The following is a 22251-nucleotide window of genomic DNA, read 5'->3' as shown; positions in this document are numbered from 1 at the left end:
TAGTGTTAAAAATATGAGTTGCCTTGTATTTTCCTCCTCATTCATGAGATCAAGGAGTCTATAGGAGCCTGTGTAAAGTTCATATTAAAATAGATACCCTCCAGGGTGCCTGGGTGGCTCAGTTGGTTAAGCAGCTGCCTTTAGCTCGGTCGTGATCCTGGGGTCCTGGGACCAAGCCCCGCATTGGGCTCTCTGCTCAGCGGGGAGTCGGCTTCTCCCTCTCTCGCTCCCTCTGACCCCCATTCTCGTGCTCTCTCTCTCAAATAAATAAAATCTTTAATAAAATACATATCCTGGAAAGCAAAATAAGTATGCTTCCTGACATGTTACAGTTGAAACCCACTATAAAATATGTTTTAGATTGAATGGCATGTTAATAGGAATATTGGGAATGATTATATATTTGAAACCATTGATTCCTTTGTACATTTCATTTGTTAGAGCACAACTGTTTATTTTTCACTGTTTTTTATTTTTAAAAAATATTTTACTTATTGGGGCACCTGGGTGGCTCATTCAGTTAAGCGTCTGCCTTCGGCTAAGGTCATGATCCCAGGGTCCTGGGATGGAGCCCCGCGTCAGGGAGCCTGCTTCTCTTTCTCCTCCCCACTTGTGCCCTCTATCGCTATTTCTGTTTCTCTCTCAAATAGATCAGTAACATTTTTAAAAAAAAATTCAAAAAAATATTTTACTTATTTATTTTATTTTAGAGAGAACACGAGAGCATGGGAGTGGGGAGGGCAGAGGGAGAGGGAGAGAATCTCAAGCAGACTGAGCTGAGTGGCAGAGCTGCGGGGGCATGAGGAGGGGGGTTAATCTCATCGCCTTGAGTTTATGACCTGAGCTGAAACCAAGAGTCAGATACTTACCTAACTGAGCCACCTAGGCACCCCAAAATATAGTTTTTTCAAACAAATTAATGAATGCAGTGTGATTTGTTTCAATCTTTATTTGTAAGATTTTATTTATTTGAGAGAGAGAGTGAGTGAAAGAGAGAGCACGAGTCGGGGGAAGTGCAGAGGGAGAGGGAGAAGTAGACTCCCCGCCAAGCAGGGAGCCTGGTGCCAGGCTCAATCCTAGGACCCTGGGATCATGACCTGCGCTGAAGGCAGACGTTTAACTGACTGAGCCACCCAGGCACCCCATGAATCTTTCTTTTTAAAATAAAGATTTTATTTATTTATTTGAAAGCGAAAGAGAGGGAGCGCAAGGAGGGGGAGGGGCAGAGGGAGAGGGGCAAGTAGACTCCCCTCTGAACAGGGAGCCCGATGCAGGGCTTGATCCCAGGACCCTGAGATCATGACCTGAGCTGAAGTCAGAAACTTAACAGACTGAGCCACCCAGGCACCCCTATTTGTTTGAATCTTGATTGGAGAAACAGTCTGTTTATTTTAGGAAAGTGTAGGAATATTCTGGGTTATGAGATGTAGATATCCAGTCTACCCCAAGATATGGGTGGGTTGGTTATTGTAGAATGGAACTTCCAGAGCATTCAAGAAGTGAGGCAGCAAAGAGAAGATAATTTGTTTTTGAGCTTCAGGATTCCGTATTATCTATTTGTATTTATTTTGTTTTTTCTCGTCCTCATACTTTTTGTTCCCTCTTAATATCGGCTTGCATATGCCCAACATAGCCTTTGAGGCCATTCTCTATCATGACCTCTTGGCTTCATTCCTATTGCTACCTAGGTTAATCTCTTGCTGTTTTGTAGTTCAAACTCATGGGAGGAAATCTAATCAATCTGTTTGGTATGTTTGTTTTTTCATGCTGGCCCCCTCCTAGTCTACTGGCCAGCCAAAGGATTGATTGTTTTTGAGTTACCTTGCTCCTTCCTGTTCTATAATTACCTATAATCATGCATGGGAATTCTGGATCATGTAGTATAAAACATGACTGCCTGTGGCTGCCCTTGTGTAGGGACAGTGGTCGGGACCATTTCACTTAGCAAGGACTTTCGTTGTCACTATGATTAATAATAATAGAGGATAGTTTATGAAAATATGCTACATTCAGATAGGTTTATTTAGGCCTAAAAGACAGTTTTTAAGAAGAATATCTATACTGTATTATAGTTATCTGGGGTATAATGTTGATTCGGAGTTGTCTTAGTTCTTGTTTTTAGAAAGTGGCTGATACCCTAAAGTTTACATTGCACATATTACTCTTAGAAAAACAGACAAAATTTCAGATCTTCATCTTATGATATTTATGTATGTTGTAGAAATATAACAAAATGGGGCGCCTGGGTGGCTCAGTCGTTATGCGTCTGCCTTCGGCTCAGGTCATGATCCCAGGGTCCTGGGAGAGAGTCCCACATCGGGCTCCCTGCTCCGCAGGAAGCCTGCTTCTCCCTCTCCCACTCCCGCTGCTTGTGTTCTTGCTCTTGCTATGTCTCTCTCTGTCAAATAAATAAATAAAATCTTAAAAAAAACGAAATATGACAATATGTAAATCATTTGGATACTCTCTACCATTAGTTCATTATCTATTTTGAACCTCATTAACTTTACAGAGATAACTAATTGGTTTGGTTTATCTATTCAGGCCTGTGTCAACATTTGTGTAGACCGAGCCAAGAATACAAATGCAACTGTTCATACCATATGTGTAAAACTTAAAAAATTTTTAAACCAAGTTAACAAACTATTAAATAAAATAATGTTGTAGTCCCACATTTTGACATATGACTTTATAATGAACTGGAAGGTTAGGTTTCAAGTTTAGAATTCTCAAACTCCTCACAGTTTAACACTGGAATATGATTCCCTGGGAAATCTGACTCCTAGTCCTTGGCTGGCCTCCTCTTTTCAATACCTGATTCTGTCTTGCCTGAGGGGCCTCACTGTAATGTTCTGTTTCCTTCCAGCCTATGTATACAAGCTCTGTCCATGGTCCCTATCACCAGCTTCCTTTGACAACCCTTTGGACCTAACAGTAGGCACATAGATAGCAAGATCCTCCCTCCAGAGCAGCACTTCAAAATGGGTTCCAAGAGCAAATTAAGCCATAATACCCCAAGGCATTCATTGGATAAAAATAATAAAATGTTACCAGTCTTGTACCATATTTGAGCGAATGGGCAAAATGGTTATATGAATAATTTTCTTTAGGGCTTAAGAAAGGCTAGTGGGGGCGCCTGGGTGGCTCAGTTGGTTAAGCGGCTGCGTTCGGCTCAGGTCATGATACCAGGGTTCTGGGATCGAGTTCCGCATCGGGCTCCCTGCAGAGCAGGGAGCTTCTCCCTCTCCCTCTGCCTGCTTCTCTGCCTACTTGTGTTCTCGATCTCTCTGTCAAATAAATAAATAAAATCTTAAAAAGAAAAGAAAAGAAAAGAAAGGCTAGTGGGCTGAGAAAGGCTGGTGGAGAGTAGACCTGAAGAAGAGTTCTGTGTGGGCTCATGAAAGTGGCTTGGGGATATTTGGGCAGGGAATTTCAAGATCTTGGGTACTCAAATTATGATCTAGAAGGGGGAGGCACAGGCTTCTGGTGGTTCTTTCCCTTTGGCCCTGCAGAATCTTCTCTCCTAGAACTGGGAGCAGCTGAGGAATGGCTAGTGTGGGGTCTGCTAAATTATGGGGCCCTCTTTGCCCATATCAAAGTGTGGTACTTCATGCATTAATCGTTTTTCACGTTTTACCTATTAGATGCTATGCTAATTTTTTTGGCTTGGAAATGTGTTTAGATGTAATCAGGCTTGGTTCCAATGAACATGGCAGAGTAGAGAATGCCAAAAATCCATCTTTCCACAAAAGCAGCAAATAAAACTAGCAAATATTATCAGAATCAACTTACTGGCATTCTGGAAACTAATAAAAAAAATTACAGCAACCAGGCAAATGTTTAATCAAAGAAAAAGCAGTTACTTTTTAAGAGAGCTTTGTGGCATTTTAACTTACCTAGTCTCCATTCCCTGCTCTCTAGTTTGGCAGAAGCTTTCAAATGCCCTCATTCTTAAAGAATTGTGGTCATTTATTTTGACCAGTTTGGTGGCTCCCTGAAGGACTAGCTCAAAAGACTTGCCCTTATTTTGCCTAACTCAGAACTCTCCCAAGGCTGAGGTAGCTACTTGGGGGGCATTGTGGAAAACATAAAGGCAAATATATTAACCACTGCCTCCCATGGCAAGGAATAACAAACAAACAATAAAGATCAACTGAAAATATTTGGGTATATAGGTATCTCTTTGAGACCCTTCTTTTAATTCTTTTGAGTACTCAAAAGTGAAATTGCTGGATCATATGGTAATTCTATTTTTAATTTTTGAGGAACTGTTTTCCATAGCAGCTACACCATTTTACATTTCCACCAACAGTGTTCAAGAGCTCCAGTTTCTCCACATCCCCACCAACACATAGTTTTTTCATAGTAGTCATCCTAATTGGTGTGAGGTGCTGTCTCATTGTGGTTTTTAATTTGCATTTGCCTAATGATCAGTGATGTTGAAAATCTTTTTGTGTACTTCTTGGCCACTTCTATATCTCCTTTGGAGAAATATCTATTCAAGTCTTTTGTCTTATTTTAATCACGTTGTTCATTGTTGAGTTGTAGAAGTTCTTTATATATTCTGGATATTAATCTCTTATCAGATTTGATTTGTATGTATTTTGGTCACTTTGATGATTGTGTCCTTTAATTCACAGAAGCTTTTACATTTGATATAGTCCAATTTATCTATTTTTACTTTTGTTGCCTGTGCTTTTGGTGTCCTGTCTAAGAAATCATTGCTAAATCCAATGTAATTCATGAAGATTTTCTTTCATGTTTTTTTCTAATAGTTTTTAGGATTTTAGCTCTTATGTTTAGGTCTTTGGCCCATTTTGAGGTTGTTTTTATTTTTTTAAATATAATGTAGCATTCATCAAGAAAGACTGAAAGGAAGGATGGAAATGGTAGAGTGAGAAAGATTTAACCTACTATATATAGCTAATTGGATGAGTAAAATGGGTAAATAAAAATAAAATATTTAACACAACTGGAGGAATTCCTATTTATTAGTAAAATATGCTTTTATAGAGATTGAAAGCTATTCCAAAAATGTCTGGCCATTTTTATTGCATTATAACCTATAATTAAATTTTAATTATTGTTCTTTTATTATGATATATAGAAGCTAAGCTATTTCCTGTGAGCAAATGGATTGATGAGTTTTGCACAAGTATGGAACATCATTGAATCTTTTACAGGATTGTAAAGATGTAACTGAAGCACCTTAAAATACAATGTTAAATTGTGACTATGCTTTGTTTACATTGTGATTTATTTTGATAATTGCCTGATACTCAGAAAATAATAAAAAATCTCAATAAGAAAATAGACTGCAACTATTTAAGCCTACAATACTTCTTTCTTATTTTTATAAATTAATTTTAAGCACAAGGCTTATATTTAAAGCTGTTTTTGACTGAGAAAATTACAATACTGAACTCTCTGTGTAGTTTTGTAGAATTTCTCTGCAAATCCAAACAGGTGTAGCATGGAGACTGCATAAAAGAAGCTGCTTCGAGGTATAACAGGACCCATTATTGAATTGCTTGAAATGATTATTCTAGAAAAATTTCACTTTCACCCATGGATTTTCTTATAGGTCAACATTTTATATAAGGGATCCTTATGGCAAATGGGTGATAGGAAGGGCAAAATAGGAGGAAAGGTCCCTAAGGAAAGATGTAATCAGTTGCAGTTAGGACAGCAGGCAGGAGGTAAGAGGACATTTGGTTCTATTTCTTTTAAAGATTTTATTTATTTATTTGACAGAGATAGACACAGCGAGAGCGGGAACACAAGCAGGGGGAGTGATAGAGGGAGAAGCAGGCTTCCTGCCGAGCAGGGAGCCCGACACGGGGCTCGATCTCAGGACCCTGGGATCATGACCTGCGCCGAAGGCAGACGCTTAACGACTGAGCCACCCAGGTGCCCCCATTTGGTTCTGTTTTGACATGCTAAATCTTTTATAGACAAGAAAATATTCTAGTTTCAATACATTTATGCTATCTTCTTAATTTGTGTTTCAGCATTCGATAAGCATATATTTCCAGAAGGACTTTGGCCTGTCATTATAAATTAAACACATGTTTTTTCAGATGTGTTGTTCAGTGCATTTATAGCATAGATAATGTAGAGAGAGGTTGATGTGGAAATGATTGTTTTTATAAATATTCATCCAGTGAGTCACCCACATGTTCTCAAAATGACTTATATGTATTAAGATATATGCATGGCAAATTCTACACTGCAGAAATAACGCTGATTTTGTGACAACATCAAATTAAGCTTTTCCATTCTCTCATTCTCTCTAGTCCCATGATTGAATTTCATGTCTTTGGTGATGAGTACTTAGACATTGAGTACTTAAACATACAGTCGATGTGTTCAGACTCTGGGTTAGATCAAGATGTGTAAAAACTCAGTTGTGAGTCTTTAAAAAGAAGAATAAAGATGGAAGAATCACACTACCTGATATTAAGGCCTGCTATATAGCTACAGTTAGTAAACTTAGCTATGGTAATCGTCGAAGGGTGGACCCATGAATTAATGAAACAGAAAAGAGAATCAGGAAACAGACCTACATAAATATACCCAGCTAATTTGTGACACAGAAACAAATGTAGTTCGATGAAGGAAAGGTAGCTTTTTCAACCAATGTTGCTGGAGCAGTTGTATATCCATAGACAAAAAGGTGAACCTTGACCCAAACCTCACACTTTTAAAACAATTAACTCAAATGAATCATTGACAGAAATGTAAAAATAAAACTTTAAAACTTTTAGAAAAAAATTAAGAAAGTTCTCAGTACCTGGTACTAGGTAAAGAGTTCTTACACTTGATAACAAAATGCTAACTGATGAGAGGAAATACTAATAAATTGGACTTCATCCAAATTAAAAACATTTGTTCTATCAAAGTCTTTGTTAAAAGGGTGAAAATACAAGCTATAGACTGGGCATAAATATTTGCAAAACACATGTCCATCAAAGGGTTAGTATCTAAAATATATAAAAAACTTAAAACTCATCATTAGAAGAATCTCATTAAAAAGGGATAAAAGATATGAACATAAATTTCATGTGAAAGGATACACAGATGATATGAAATTATGTTTAACATCATGAGCCATTAGGGAAATGCAAATTAAAACCACAATGAGACACTACATACCTATAAGAATAGTGAAAATAGAAGATAGTGACACTACCAAATGCTGACAATGACGTAGAGAAACTGAATTATTCATATATTATTTCTCCTTTGTAGTGATATTTCATCATGGTTTTAGTTTTCATTTTCTTATAGTTCATGACATTGAATGTCTTTTCATATGCTTGTATGTATAACTTCTGTTTTGTGAAGTATCTATCCAAGTCCTTTGCCAATTTTTAAATCGGGATGTTTATTTACTGCTAACTCTTCAGATTTCTTTATATGCTTGGGATAAAAGTACTTTGTTTATTGTGTGATTTACAGTGTTTTCTCCCAGTCTATAGTTTTTCTTTTTATTCCCTTAACAGTGTTTTCAAGTTAAAAATTTAAAAATTCGATGAAGTCCAATTAATCATTTTTCTCTTCCATAGAATGTGCTTTCTTTGTCATGTCTCCAAGAATGTGTGTGTGTGTAAGACAAATTTTATTTTCTAAGAATTTTTTTGCCTAAGGAAGATTTTTTCCTCTATTTTCTTACAAAAACTTTATAGGTTTAAGGTTTAAATTTAGATATATCATCCATTTTGTGTTAATTTTTGTGTAAGATTTGGAATTTCATTCAAGGTTCATGTTTTTATGGATTTCAGTTTGAATACCATTTGTTTAAAAAGACCATTCTTTCTCCATTGAATTGCTTTTGTACCTTTGGTAAAAATCATTTGACCACATTTGCATGGTTTTATTTCCTGACTACTTTTACATTAATTTATGTGTATATCTCTTCATCACTACCACTCTGTGTTGATTAGTATAGCTTTGTCATTAAGTCTCAAAATCCTTTAATGAGTTTCTTCCACTTTATTGTATTAAAAATGTTTTAGCTATTCTACTTACTTTGTTTTTCCATATAAATTTTAATACTAACCTTTCTATGTCTACAAAAATTACTGCTATGATTATGATTGGAATTACACCAAATGTATATATCATTTTGGGTAAAATTGACATCTTTACTATATTGCATCTTTCAATCCACAAACACAATATGCATCTCCATTTATATTGTCTTCAATTTCCTCTATGAGTATTTTGTTGTAAAAATGCTAAAAAAAATCACATAAAACTGCTCATATTTTGTTAGATTTATACTAAAATATTTTGTTAGAGTTGTTAATGATGTTTCCTTTTTAGTTTTCAATTGCAACTTGCTAGCATATAGGAATACGTTCAATTTAAATTGATTTTTGCATGTTATTCTTTTATGCTACAACTTGATAAATTCACTTACTAATTCTAGGAGATGTTTCCTTGGGATTTTCTACATAGAAAATCATGTAATCTGTGAATCAAGACATTCTTATTTCTCCTTTTCCAATATGTATGGTTTATATTTTTCTTTTCTAACCACTCTGGCTAGGACTTCCAGCTTAGTGTTGAGTGAGAGAGATTCTTCTTTCCAAAATATTCAGTGTTTCTCCACTACATAGGTATATTTTATAGGTGCCTTTTATTAGGTTGAAGAATTTCTCTTATATTTCTAGCTCATTGTTTTTATTATGATTGAGTATTGAATTTTGTTAAATGCTTTTACTACATGATGTTTTTATTCTTCAGACTGTTAATTTGTAGGATTACATTGATTGATTTTCAAATATTGAACTAGCCATGCATTCCTGAGACATACCTCATTTAGTCCTGATATATTATTCTTTATGTATGTTGCTGGCTTCAGTCTGCTAATATTTTATTGGGGATTCTTGCATTTATTTCATGAGGCTGTAGTTTGCTTTTTTTGTACTTAGTGTGGCTTTGGTGTTAGCCTAATGTTGGCCTCACAAAATGAATTGGGCAGTGTTCTGTCTTCTTCTATTTCCCAGAAGAGATTATATAGAATTGTTATTATTACTTCTTCAAATATTTACAGAATTTGCCAATGAAACTATCTGGGCTTAGTGATTTTTTTTTCAGGAGGTTTAAACAATGAATTTAATTTCTTTAATAGTTATAAGACAATTAAAGTTATCTGTTTCATTTGGGGTGAGTTTTGTAAGTTGTAAACTTTTAGGAATTGGTTCCATTTCATCTACATTGTCAAATTTATGAGCATAAAGTTGTTCATAGTGTTCCCTTATTCTCATGCTAAGGTCTCTTGGATTCGTAATGATGTCTCCTCTTTGATTTCTGATACCGATAATTTAGGTGTATCTTTTTTATAGTCACCCTGGCTAGAGGTTTATCAATTATATTGATGTTTTCAAAGGACCAGCTTTTGTTTTTATTGATCTTCTCTATTGTTTTTCTATTTTCAGTTTCACTGATCTCTGTTCTAGTTGTTCTGTTCATAGTAGTTTTACAGATGACTTGGAATTTTCTACATTTAACAATCATGTTATCTTCAAATAAAAACCGTGCTGTTTTTTCCTTTTCTATCACTTTGCTTTTTTATTCCTTTTCTTGTTACAATGGCTAGGCACAGTGGCACAATGTTGAATAGAAGTGATGAGAGAAGACATTTGTATGTGTTCCTAGTTATTGGAAGAAACGTCTTTGATATTGCATTATTAACTATAATGTTAGATATATATTTTTTATATGCAAATCATCAGGTTGAGGAAATTCCCATCTATTTTTAGTTTGGAGACAATTTTTATTATGAATGGTGTTGAATTTTGTCCAATGACCATATAATTTTACTCCTTTAATCTGTTGATGAATATGGTTGTATTTATTGATTTTTGATTGCTAAGCCAGTCTTGCATTTTGGGAATCAGACTCTATTTGAATAAGATGCAATATCCTTTTTATATATTATTGTATTTGATTTGGTAATATTTTATTAAATATTTTTGCATCTGTGTCTTGAGGGATATTTGTCTTCAATTATATTTTCTTGTAATTCATTTGTGTAGTTTTTGTATCAAGGTGTAATAGAGGTCTTCTAAATGAGTATTTTCTCTTATTAACATTTTCTGGGAGTGTTTGTAGCATAGGTATTATTTTTCTCCTTAAATGTGTGAGCAGATTCACTAATGAAGCCATCTGGGCCTATATTTTTCTTTATGTTATAATACAGTTTTATATTTATATTGTGCTTATTTAATTAACATTATATCATGAAAACTTTCATTTTTCATTAAATATTTTTCAAAAACAAGATTTTTTGCAGTTGTATAATATTTATTTGAATAAATATACTGTAATGGATGTAACTAGTCCCCTGCATTTGGGTATTTTGGTTGTTAAATATATTCTCTCATTGATCTCTTATTACCAAACAATGAAACAATTAAATTATGATGTTCTTTTCTCTGAAACATACATCTATGTGTATGAATATTTATATATAATATGTATATCATTGTATATCATATAAAACTTAGAGTATATTACATACATTATATATAATAAATATATGTGTATGTATAAAAAATAGATACACACACATGCATGCACACACACACACACGCTAAGAGAGAGGAGCAGTTTAACTCCTCTGGTGTTAGATACATCAGTACGTTAAGACAGTCCAACTTTAGATGTTGGGAGTTCAGGAATTTTTTTTGTGCTCTTTTCATAGTTTTCAGTATTTCTATATATTTTTTTCCAGACTGACAATGTCATTTCATAATTAGGCAGGAAAGAAAAAAAGTAGACTGTTTTAAAGCTATTACAGACAGGTTGAGAAATTACTAAAATACTATATGGTAATTAAAATTCTGGCAGTGTTCATATTAGAGATTTTTTTCCCCCAACAGTAGAACGTTAAATGATGTCAGAGTCAGTGTAGTATTTCAGGCTCCCATGGGAATTGCCAAATGATTAAGAGGGCACTTATGCTCTTTGGGAATAGGTCCAGCTTTTAGTTTTTCTTCTTCAAAGTCTTAAAGAAATGAAAATCTTCACAGCAAATAGCTTTTTGTTGTTGTTGTTCCATTTGGTTTACAGCATGGAAGGCTACCCAATATCAGGAGACACCAGAAGAATTTGGCTTAAAGTTTTAAAGTTGCTTGGAAAGGGGAAGGGAGATGAAAGGAATTACTTTGAAGAATTACCCAGCCAATTGGTTTAATGTGACCAGTGATAGGATAAAGTAAAAGCTTTAGAACACGTAATTCATTGTGACTGCTACAGTTTTTCAGGACAATTAAGAAATAAACTTTATTGCTCAATCTTAAGAAATATCGGGAAAAAACATACGGTTACTTCATCAAGTGCCTGTAGAATGATTAGGGGGTGACAGTTTAGAAGTGTTATCTAAACTCGGGGCGCCTGGGTGGCTCAGTTTGTTAAGCAACTGCCTTCAGCTCAGGTCATGATCCTGGAGATCCGGGATTGAGTCCCTCTTCGGGCTCCCTGCTCAGCAGGGAGTCTGCTTCTTTCTCCCTTTGACCCTCCCCCCCTCACCCTCTCATGTGCTCTCTCTCTCTCATTCTCTCTCTCTCAAATAAATAAATGAAATCTTAAAAAAAAAAAGAAGTGTTACCTAAACTCTTCGACTTCTTATTTGGCCTTGTACAAAGGTATGTGACAGCTTATAAGTTTTAGAAGAAACATTGAGAGAAAGAAAAATAGAGAGCTTTTTAAAAGGTGCATGTATATAGGCAGAGATCGAGTGTTAACCCACCCCTCCTTTCCACAAAACTGGGAAAAGGAAGATAAAATCATCAGAAGTCTAAGATTATATAGGCTGTTTCAGAGCAATCATGACAGATAAGGATGAGTATAGCAGGAGGAATGGGACCAGAGGACCAAGGAAGGATGAGAGTTGGTTGGGAGTTCGAGAGAAAAACTGGAAACAAAGTAGAGAAAAATCCAGATGGGTATTGGGCATAGGGTAAAGAAGTTTGTCTTTGTTTTTTTTTTAATTCCGAAATTTGTATGATTTCAGGATGTTCCCATCAGTATCTATACCTAAAATATGTTATTTTTACATCAGCCTTGGTTTAAATGACGCTAGGAACAAATAATGAGGTTAAGAAGATGAAGAAAGAATGAAGGATAGGAGTAAAATCTTATTTGCCCTATTTCTCTAGCTCAGTATTTCATAATGTATAGTCTGAAGACTACTCACAGTTGCATCACTTGGGACGCTAGCTAAATAGAATCTAATGGTGTCGTGAACCCCACTTCAAGCATAAGTTATTTCTGAGGCTTTGAACCTGGGATCAGCATTTTTAACAAGCTTCACAGATGACTCATAGCACAGGAAAGTTTGAGAACCACTGCTCTCTAGTGTATAAGGCTGACTTGTTCCCATAGTGTCCTAATCCATAACTCTCCTCTTTTTCTACCCCATCACCCCATCCCCTTAAACACACATGTGGATCATTTCCTTCATCTGGAATAGATGTCACTTATTTCAAAATTGTTTTGTCTTATCACTCCTTTTTTCAGTACTGAACTAAAAGTATATTGCTTATAGCTGTTCACTGTTTTGCCGAGGTGCCAAATTGAGTAGTGCACCTTTAGCCAGTATAGGGCTGGTCACTTAGTATGTCAGTGAGCCTAGGCAACTGCCTGCTGGACAGCTATACTCTTTGTGGCTTATTTCTTCTGCTCATTGTTAGGTACACTTTAATTGTTGTGAAGTTGTAAATAGTATGTATGTATGTATGTATGTATTTTTAGTCAGAATGAACCCAACCAGAAAGCTATCTGTGAATGATTGTGATAGAAGTGAAGTAGTATGAGAAAGTTACCTTTAGCCATGACATAGTTGTGTAAATGACCTTCTAGTTGCATATTACTACAATTTGTTTGGGACATTACATATCTTAGTGCTTTTTGTAATTTGAGGATTTGGTAGTTTGAAAGTTTATGGAAAGCATTTGAAAATTTCTGGAAAGCATTCTGTCTTCTCTTTTTTCCCCATTAGGCAATGATCCAAGTCTTGGGTTATTTGTGTTTCCATATTTCCCTTTGATTCTTTGAGAGGTAGGAGGCCAAAGGAGAAGGAACTGGAGCTCCTGTGGTGGGACAAATTGAAGTATCACCTTTGTTTTATTTTGTAGCCAGATGTGTGATGAACATGGACAGGACATAGAGAATATAGACCAGAGCTGGGAGAGGAGGTGGGTTTTAGCAGTAAGCAGTTTGTTTGTCCAGTTATCTGTGTAGACAGTATGGTTGAGTGTGATAGGTAATGTTTACAGGTGAGTTGAGTACAAGAACCAGGGTAGCTGGTAGGAGGCATTGTGCAAAGATCCAAGTCAACATGATAGGTCTGGCAGTGGGATTGGAGTAAAGTTGAAAGAGTTTTACAGTGACCACTCATGTAGCTACTACCTAGATTTTACCATTAAGTTTTGCTGTAGTTGTTTTATCTGTGTGTCAGTTTATTCATTTCATTACCTGTTAATTCATACTAATTCATTAATTCATACTAATTATTTGACTCATTTAATTATAAATTGTGGAGATACATCCTATGATTATGCATCAGAAAAATTAATATTGTTAAGACAGCAGTACTCTCCAAATTAATCTAAAGATTCAGTGCAGTCCCCATAAAAATCGCTGCTGGCTTTGCAGAAATTTGAGAAGCTGACCTAAAATTCATATGGAAATACAAGAGGCCCAGAATAGCCAGAAGGATCTTAAAAAAGAAAAACAAATTTGGAAGACTCACACTTCCCAATTTCAAAACTTATTAAGTTACAGTAATCAAGACTATATGATATTGACATGAGAGACATATAGATCAATGGAATAGAATTGAGAGTTCAGAAGTAAACCCTCATTTTTACAGTCAACTGATTTTTGACTGGGGTGCCAAGACAATTAGATGGAGGAAAGGAGATAAGCTTTTCAACAAATGGTGTTGGGTCTGCATGCAAAAGAAAGTTGGAACCTACCTCCACCATATACAAAATTTAATTCAAAAATTTTTTATATGAAATGTACAGAATAAATGAATTCGTATAGACAGAAAGTAGACTAGTGGTTGCCTAGGGCTGGGAGGGGGTTGGAAGAAAGTCAAGAGTGACTAATGGCTACAGGATTTCTTTTTGGGATGATGAAAATATTCTAAAATTGTGCACAATTGTGCTGATGGTTGCAAAACTCTATGAATATACCAAAAAAATCATTGAACTATACAGAAACTATGGCTCAATAAGCTGTTAGAGAAAAACAAGTAAATTGCAGAAACAGGTACATTTCCTTCTAAATATTTTAACATATATTATTAGTATATATTCAATATTTATTTACAGATTTTTCTTGTAAAATTATATAAAGTGAAATGCAGGGGCACCTGCGTGTCTCAGTCATTAAGTGTCTGCCTTCAGCTCAGATCATGATCCCAGGTCCCACTCTGTGGGATGCCCACTTCTCCCTCTCCCACTGCCCCTGCTTGTGTTCCCTCTCTAGCTGTGTTTCTCTCTGTCAAACAAATAAATAAAACCTTTAAAAAAATAAAGTGAAATGCATAAATCTTAGGTGTGTATTCACTGAGTTTTGACAGATGCATACCCCTATGTAACCCATTCCTCTATCATGTTATAGAATATTAACATCACCCCTAGAAGGTTCCCTCCTGTCATCTTCCCAGTCCATTTTCTCTTACACCCTACAAGAGGCATCTTTTGTTCTTTATTCTGATTTTTTTCTACCACAGAAATCATTTTGCCTGTTTTACTATTTTATATATATATGGCATCACATAAGACTTTCACTCACTATGCTGTTTTTTTAAAGAATTTATTTATTTATTTGAGGAAGAGAGAGAGAATGTGTGTGCATGCACAGCGGGGAGGAGGGGCAGAGGGAGAGGGAGAAGCAGGCTGCCCATTGGGAGCCTGATGCGGGACTCTCCTGGGATCATGACCTGAGTCTAAGGCAGAAGCTTAACCCTCTGAGCCACCCAGGCCCGAAGATTGTTTATTCATTATCATAATGATACATACCTAACCTCTTTCCAGTGTCTGGATATTATGAATAAAGCTGCAACAAACATTTTATCACAAGCCTTTTTGTGAACCTATGTTTTTATTATTTCTCTTGGATAAATACCTAGGAGAGGAATTGTTGGGTCATAGGGAAGACATATGCTTACCTTCATGAAAAGCTGCCGATTTTCCCAAAGTGCTTATGTCATTTTACATTACCATCAACTATGTATGAGAGTTTCAGTTGTTCTACACCCCTACAGTGTTTGATGTTGTCAATCTTATTTTTAGTCATTCTGCTGATTGTATAGTGGTATCTCATTGTGCTTTTAATTTGCATTTCGCTGAATAATGATGTTGATCACATTTTCATGTCCTTATTGACCATTTGTATGTCTTCTTTTGTAAAATATCTGTTCAAATCTTGTGCCTCTATTTCCATTAGGTTGTTTGTATTTTTATTGTTGAGTTGTAGGAGATCCTTCTATATTTAAGATACCAGTTCTTTGTCAAATATATGTAATATCTTCTTCCATTCTCTGGCTTGCTTCTTCATAATGATAATGCTGTCTTTCAGTGAATAGATGTTTTGAGTTTTGATGAAATCTTATTTGTCAGTTTTTCTTTTATGGTTGTTCTTTTCTTTGTCTTGTCTAAAAAAAAAAAATCTTTGCCTAACATCAAATCATAATGATACGTTGTTCCTTTAACAACTTTGTGGTTTTTAGCTTTTATGTTTTTTGTCTATGATCCATTTCAAGTAATTTTTGTGTTTGGTATGAGGTAGGGATTGAGGCTAATTTTTTTCCCATAGAGATATTCAGTATCCCAGCACCATTTTTTTGGAATATTTTTTCCCTATTAGATTGCTGTGATACCTTTATGGAAAATCAAATATACTACAAATAAACTGTAATATCAGATTGGAGTTGTTAATAGGAAGGGAAGAGAAAGCTGAGTATAGTCAACTATACACCCTGTACACTAAAAAGTCAATTTTTGAAAGTTCAAAATTATAACTGCAATTTCATGACCGAAGACTCTAATAGGAGAGTGATTATGGGCAAGTCTAAAAAGTAAAATTCTAGGGGCGCCTGGGTGGCTCAGTTGGTTAAGTGACTGCCTTCGGCTCAGGTCATGATCCTGGAGTCCCGGGATCGAGTCCCGTGTCGGGCTACCTGCTCAGCAGGGAGTCTGCTTCTCCCTCTGACCCTCTTCCCTCTCGTGCTCTCTATCTCTCATTCTCTCTCTCTCAAATAAATAAATAAAATCTTTAAAAAAATAAAAAGTAAAATTCTATCAAAGAAGCATGAGAACTCAAGGAAAAAGGAAATAGAGATGTGTGAATAAACCAGAGGTACAACACAGGGAACACTCCAACTAAGTCAGACTTTTAAAACATGTGAAAGATGAATAGAGGGGAAAACAAAATGAAGACAAGCAAAAATGAGTAATGTAAACATGTAAGAACAATCACAAGAAAACTAAAAACCTAAAAGGAACCAAAGCTTATGGGGAAAAAATGCTTAGAAAAACAAAGGTAGCAGAGAAGTGGTTGGTCTGGTATCTGGGGAACATTTGGTTTTCTTTATCTCCACCAAGAAAGGTGGTCTTCAAACTAGAAAGGAGTTGAGACTCTATTTAAGGGCAGACAACATCATAACTGTTGAATATATGCATGTTTCCAGGGTCAAATAAATTATGCACTAAGCCAATGCAAACTTTCTCATAACCAGTGTTAGGAAAAATTTTAAATGTATGTAAAGTAGTTAAGATATTTAGATGACTCAAATTGGAAAATTTTCAGTATTGTTAAAAAGAGAAGAATTACAGAAACTACAGAAAAGTTAATAGGACAAATGGATAAAAGAATAGTTTTTAGATAAGGGAAATGGAATAGCATAGTGACTTCAATTTCAACAAGGCAAACATAATATTCTCACAGATAAAATGGCAAAATATGCTTAGTTGAAATTTATTTATTTTTATTTATTTTTTTATTTTTTAAAATTTTATTGTTATGTTAATCACCAAACATTACATCATTAGTTCTTGATGTAGTGTTCCATGATTCATTGTTTGTGCATAACACCCAGTGCTCCACACAGAACGTGCCCTCCTTAATACCCATCACCAGGTTAACCCATTCCCCCACCCCCCTCCCCTCTAGAACCCTCAGTTTGTTTCTCAGAGTCCATCGTCTCTCATGGTTCGTCTCCCCCTCCAACTTACTCCCCTTCATTCTTCCCCTCCTGCTATCTTCTTCTTTTTCTTTTTTGTTAACATATCTTGCATTATTTGTTTCAGAAGTACAGATCTGTGATTCAACAGTCTTGCACAATTCACAGTGCTCACCATAGCACATACCCTACCCAATGTCTATCACCCAGCCACCCCATCCCTCCCACCACCCACCACTCAGCAACACTCAGTTTGTTTCCTGAGATTAAGAATTCCTCATATCAGTGAGGTCATATGATACATGTCTTTCTCTCATTGACTTATTTCACTCAGCATAACACCCTCCAGTTCCATCCACGTCGTTGCAAATGGCAACATCTCATTCTTTTGATGGCTGCATAATATTCCATTGTGTATATATACCACTTCTTCTTTATCCATTCATCTGTCGATGGACATCTTGGCTCTTTCCACAGTTTGGCTATTGTGGACATTGCTGCTATAAACATTGGGGTGCACGTACCCCTTTGGATCCCTACATTTGTATCTTTGTGGTAAATACCCAGTAGTGCAATTGCTGGATCGTAGGGTAGCTCTATTTTCAACTGTTTGAGGAACCTCCATACTGTTTTCCAGAGTGGCTGCACCAGCTTGCATTCCCACCAACAGTGTAGGAGGGTTCCCCTTTCTCCACATCCCCGCCAACATCTGTCGTTTCCTGACTTGTTCATTTTAGCCATTCTGACTGGTGTGAGGTGGTATCTCATTGAGGTTTTGATTTGGATTTCCCTGATGCCGAGCGATGTAGAGCACTTTTTCATGTGTCTGTTGGCCATTTGGATGTCTTCTGCCCATTTCTTGATTGGATTATTTGTTCTTTGGGTGTTGAGTTTGATAAGTTCTTTATAGATTTTGGATACTAGCCCTTTATCTGATATGTCATTTGCAAATATTTTCTCCCATTCTGTCGGTTGTCTTTTGGTTTTGTGGACTGTTTCTTTTGCTGTGCAAAAGCTTTTTATCTTGATGAAATCCCAATAGTTCATTTTTGCCCTGGCTTCCCTTGCCTTTGGCGATGTTTCTAGGAAGAAGTTGCTGCGGCTGAGGTCGAAGAGGTTGCTACCTGCGTTCTCCTTTAGGATTTTGATGGACTCCTGTCTCACGTTTAAGTCTTTCAACCATTTGGAGTCTATTTTTGTGTGTGGTGTAAGGAAGTGGTCCAGTTTCATGCTTCTGCATGTGGCTGTCCAATTTTCCCAACACCATTTGTTGAAGAGACTGTCTTTTTTCCATTGGACATTCTTTCCTGCTTTGTCAAAGATGAGTTGACCATAGAGTTGAGGGTCCATTTCTGGGCTCTCTATTCTGTTCCATTGATCTATGTGTCTATTTTTGTGCCACTACCATACTGTCTTGATGATGACAGCTTTGTAATAGAGCTGGAAGTCTGGATTGTGATGCCGCCAGCTTTGCTTTTCTTTTTCAATATTCCTTTGGCTATTCGGGGTCTCTTCTGGTTCCATACAAATTTTAGGATTATTTGTTCCATTTCTTTGAAAAAAGTGGATGGTATTTTGATGGGGATTGCATTGAATGTGTAGATTGCTCTAGGTAGCATTGACATCTTCACAACGTTTGTTCTTCCAATCCATGAGCATGGAACGGTTTCCCATTTCTTTGTGTCTTCTTCAATATCTTTCATGAGTATTTTATAGTTTTCTGAGTACAGATCCTTTGCCTCTTTGGTTAAATTTATTCCTAGGTATCTTATGGTTTTGGGTGCAATTGTAAATGGGATCGACTCCTTAAACTGTCTCTCTTCTGTCTTGTTGTTGGTGTATAGGAATGCCACTGATTTCTGAGCATTGATTTTATATCCTGCTCCTTGACTGAATTCCTGTATGAGTTCTAGCAGTTTTGGGGTGGAGTCTTTTGGGTTTTCCACATACAGTATCATATCCTCTGCAAAGAGTGAGAGTTTGACTTCCTCTTTGCCGATTTGGATGCCTTTGATTTCTTTTTGTTGTCTGATTGCTGTGGCTAGGACTTCTAATACTATGTTGAATAGCAGTGGTGATAGTGGACATCCCTGCCGCGTTCCTGACCTTAGGGGAAAAGCTCTCAGCTTTTCCCCATTGAGAATGATATTCGCTGTAGGTTTTTCATAGATGGCTTTTATGATATTGAGGTATGTACCCTCTATCCCTATACTCTGAAGAGTTTTGATCAAGAAAGGATGCTGTACTTTGTCAAATGCTTTTTCTGCATCTATTGAGAGGATTATATGATTCTTGTTCTTTCTTTTGTTAATGTATTGTATCACGTTGATTGATTTGTGGATGTTGAACCAGCCTTGCAGCCCAGGGATAAATCCTACTTGGTCATGGTGAATAATCCTTTTAATGTACTGTTGGACCCTATTGGCTAGTATTTTGGTGAGAATTTTTGCATCCATGTTCATCAAGGATATTGGTCTGTAGTTCTCCTTTTTGATGGGGTCTTTGTCTGGTTTTGGGACCAAGATAATGGTGGCCTCATAAAATGAGTTTGGAAGTTTTCCTTCCATTTCTATTTTGGAACAGTTTCAGGAGAATAGGTATTAATTCTTTAAATGTCTGATAGAATTCCCCTGGGAAGCCATCTGGCCCTGGGCTTTTGTTTCTTGGGAGATTTTTGATGACTGCTTCAATTTCCTTAGTGGTTATAGGTCTGTTCAGGTTTTCTATTTCTTCCTGGTTCAATTTCGGTAGTTGATACATCTCTAGGAATGCACCCATTTCTTCCAGGTTATCTAATTTGCTGGCATAGAGTTGCTCATAATAGGTTATTATAATTGTTTGTATTTCTTTGGTGTTGGTTGTGATCTCTCCTCTTTCATTCATGATTTTGTTGATTTGGGTCATTTCTCTTTTCTTTTTGATAAGTCTGGCCAGGGGTTTATCAATCTTAGTTGATTCTAGTTGATTCTGCTCCTAGTTTCGTTGATCTGTTCTAATGTTCTTTTGGGTTCTAGTTCATTGATTTCTGCTCTGATCTTTATTATTTCTCTTCTGCTGGGTTTAGGCTTTATTTGCTGTTCTTTCTCCAGCTCCTTTAGGTGTAGGGTTAGGTTGTGTATTTGAGACCTCTCTTGTTTCTTGAGAAAGGCTTGTATTGCTATATACTTTCCTCTCAGGACTGCCTTTGCTGTATCCCAAAGATTTTGAACAGTTGTGTTTTCATTTTCATTGGTTTCCATGAATTTTTTTAATTCTTCTTTAATTTCCTGGTTGACCCATTCATTCCTTAGTAGGATGCTCTTTAGCCTCCATGTATTTGAGTTCTTTCCAACTTTCCTCTTGTGATTGAGTTCTAGTTTCAAAGCACTGTGGTCTGAAAATATGCAGGGAATAATCCCAATCTTTTGGTACCGGTTGAGACCCGATTTGTGACCTAGGATGTGATCTATTCTGGAGAATGTTCCATGGGTACTAGAGAAGAATGTGTATTCCGTTGCTTTGGGATGGAATGTTCTGTATACGTCTGTGAAGTCCATTTGGTCCAGTGTGTCATTTAAAGTCTTTATTTCCTTGTTGATCTTTTGCTTAGATGATCTGTCCATTTCAATCAGGGGGTTGTTAAAGTCCCCCACTATTATTGTATTGCTGTCAATGTGTTTCTTCGCTTTTGTTATTAATTGCCTTATATAATTGGCTGCTCCCATGTTCGGGGCATAGATATTTACAATTATTAGATCTTCTTGTCGGACAGACCCTTTAAGTAGGATATAGTGTCCTTCCTCATCTCTTATTACAGTCTTTGGTTTAAAATCTAATTTGTCTGATATAAGGATTGCCACCGCAGCTTTCTTTTGGTGTCCATTAGCATGGTAAATGGTTTTCCACCCCCTCACTTTCAATCTGGGGGTGTCTTTGGGTCTAAAATGAGTCTCTTGCAGACAGCATATTGATGGGTCTTGCTTTTTAATCCAATCTGATAGCCTGTGTCTTTTGACTGGGGCATTTAGCCCATTTACATTAAGGGTAACTATTGAAAGGTATGAATTTAGTGCCATTGTATTGCCTGTAAGGTGACTGTTACTGTATATTGTCTCTGTTCCTCTCAGATCTGTGCTGCTTTTAGTCTCTCTCTTTGCTTAGAGGACCGCTTTCAATATTTCTTGGAGGACTGGTTTCGTGTTTGCAAATTCCTTTAGTTTTTGTTTGTCCTGGAAGCTTTTTATCTCTCCTTCTATTTTCAATGAGAACCTAGCTGGATATAGTATTCTTGGCTGCATATTTTTCTCGTTTAGTGCTCTGAAGATATCATGCCAGTCCTTTCTGGCCTGCCAGGTCTCTGTGGATAGGTCTGTTGCCAATCTAATATTTCTACCTTTGTAGGTTACAGATCTCTTCTCCCAAGCTGCTTTCAGGATTTTCTCTTTGTCTCTGAGACTCGTAAGTTTTACTATTAGATGTTGGGGTGTTGACCTATTTTTATTGATTTTGAGAGGGGTTCTCTGTGCCTCCTGGATTTTGATGCCTGTTTCCTTCCTCATATTAGGGAAGTTCTCTGCTATTATTTGCTCCAATATACCTTCTGCCCCTCTCTCTCTTTCTTCTTCTTCTGGGATCCCAATTATTATAATGTTGTTTCGTCTTATCGTATTGCTTATCTCTCGAATTCTGCCCTTGTGATCCTGTAGTTGTTTATCTCTCTTTTTCTCAGCCTCTTTATTTTCCATCATTTGGTCTTCTATATCACTGATTCTCTCTTCTGCCTCATTTATCCTAGCAGTTAGTGCCCCCATTTTTGATTGCACCTCATTAATAGCCTTTTTGATTTCGACTTGGTTAGATTTTAGTTCTTTTATTTCTCCAGAAAGGGTTTCTCTAATAACTTCCATGCTTTTTTCAAGCCCAGCTAGTATCTTTAAAGTCATGATTCTGAACTCTAGGTCCGACATTGTACTAATGTCCGTATTGAGTAGGTCCCTGGCTGATGGTACTATCTCTTGTTCTTTTTGCTGAGGTGATTTTTTTTGTCTTGTCATTTTGTCCAGAGG

At 36.4% G+C, this 22251-nt stretch overlaps 1 protein-coding gene across 2 annotated transcripts in view; it reads left to right on the top strand.

The window, feature by feature from the left end:
* COL4A5 (collagen type IV alpha 5 chain) overlaps positions 1 to 22251 on the top strand; it is a 227603-nt gene that overhangs the window by 44626 nt on the left and 160726 nt on the right. The window lies entirely within an intron of this gene.

The sequence above is a fragment of the Eumetopias jubatus genome, unplaced genomic scaffold (assembly GCF_037043125.1).
Source record: "Eumetopias jubatus isolate StellerSeaLion01/CBP00866 unplaced genomic scaffold, mEumJub1_p1.0 scaffold_11, whole genome shotgun sequence".
Classification (NCBI taxonomy): Eukaryota; Metazoa; Chordata; class Mammalia; order Carnivora; family Otariidae; genus Eumetopias; species Eumetopias jubatus.
The sequence above is the reverse complement of the archived record's forward strand: the minus strand, read 5'-3'. Positions and strand labels throughout refer to the sequence as shown.